The following is a 1,906-nucleotide window of genomic DNA, read 5'->3' as shown; positions in this document are numbered from 1 at the left end:
GATCTTTCTCTAGTTCAGGCTAATTGCTGGAGGATGTCCTTTTAACTGAGTGTGAAAAGCTGTGTCTAATTACTGCAACATTAATCAGGCATTAGCTTGTTATCACAAGGTTAACTTATCAGGAGGGACCCAGAAGCAGCTGGAGGTGCCATTTACTCACGCTGCACTGGGCAAAGTAGTCCACAAGGGGTAGTGCTTGTTCTTCCTATTAATCTTGACGCTTGAAGGGAAGGCAATTCTGCTGCTTTTGTGTGCGATGAGGTTTTGAGAATTCTCCGATTGGAATTAGGAATACCAAGAATACATTACAATGCACACATTTCCTGCTCAGTGGGAAGCTGAGAGAACATGGATTCACATTTGTTCACATCTTACAAGGGAAATGTATCTCTTAATGTATGACAGATTATACAGAAATATGTTTTAGTGGAAAATGAATTGCGAATGCATAGTTATCACATTCCGTATTGGAAAACAAGCTAAAAACCATCAAACAAACAAACAAACAAACAAACAAACAAACAAACAAACAAACAAACAAACAAACCAAAAGATAACTGATTATTTTTCATGTCATGTTTTAAACTGATGTTTCAACAGTAAATATATCACCAACAACGATATTTTTTGTCATCTTCTCAATACTCATCCCATGAAATTGCCATTCATCCATTTACCCATCTTATGTACCAGGGGTTCTCAACCTTCTTGATCCAATGATCCCTTATAGAGGATAATTTTTCCATGGGCCCCCCATAATCATAACACGTCACCCTTAAACGCCATTTATTTGTGGAAGGCTATTACAGAGTGCACTGAACATTGTCATAGGTATCCATTTGTGATAATAGGGATTTATCGATCTGTTGGAACTTTTAACTCAGGATGTGCACTTCTAAGCAGCAAACAATTTACCAAGGTCATCTTGCGTCACCCAACTCTAAATGAGAAAAGCGTGTGAAAGAGCAAGAAATGCTGCAGCCTGCATGCATTCATGAAAATACGTCACCGGAGCCTTAGGGAGGGGTCATGGGTTTTGTTTGTTTGTTTTATTGGTGCGCTGGTCCCAGTATGTTTGTAAATAGCTTGTTTAAAAAACAAAACGGTATGACATAAGTTATAGCAAAGGATTTTGCAGACTCCTCCAGCCGAAAGTCAATTTGTTTTGAGTTGGAATCTAAGGTCAGGGGTTTGAATCTCTGCTCTCAACTTCCAGTGTAGACAAATTTGCTCAAACTACGTTTCATCATGTTGTTGTTCTTCTTCTTATTATTATTATTATTGTTATCATTATTATTATTATTATTATCATTATTCATCCATGCGTTGTCTTCCGTTTATCCAAGGTCGGATCATGGGGGCAGCATCTTAAGGATGGAAGCCCAGCCAGATCATCCAGCCCCTCCTGGGGGATCCCGAGGCGTTCCCAAGGCAGCTGGGAGACATAGTCTCTCCAGCATGTCCTGTGTTATCCTCGGGGCCTCCTCCCAGAGGGACATGTCCGGAACACCTCACCAGGGAGGCGTCCAAGTGGCATCCTGACAAGATGCCCAAGCCACCTCATCTGGCTCCTCTCAATGCGGAGGGGCAGCGGCTCGCCCCCACCAACAAGTTTGGGTGTTACCGCCACAACAGGTACCGACCACCGTATGGCCACAGCGCCGGTCGGCTGCCTCAACAATGGAGGCACGGAACATGGTCCACTCGGACTAAATGTCCATCTCCTGTCCCTGGACGTGGGTGAAGTTCTGCCGGAGGTGAGAGTTGAAACTCTGACTGAGGATTCTGCCGGACATTCCTAGCAAACCCTCACAATACATTTGGGTCTGCCAAGTGAGAACGGCATCCTCACCCACCATCGGAGACAACCTAGCACCAGGTGGTGATCAGTGGACAGCTCCGTCCC

The sequence above is a fragment of the Filicampus tigris genome, chromosome 5 (genome assembly GCF_054856515.1).
Source record: "Filicampus tigris isolate MCC_2025a chromosome 5, RoL_Ftig_1.0, whole genome shotgun sequence".
NCBI classification, from domain to species: domain Eukaryota; kingdom Metazoa; phylum Chordata; class Actinopteri; order Syngnathiformes; family Syngnathidae; genus Filicampus; species Filicampus tigris.
Note: the sequence above shows the minus strand (reverse complement) of the source record.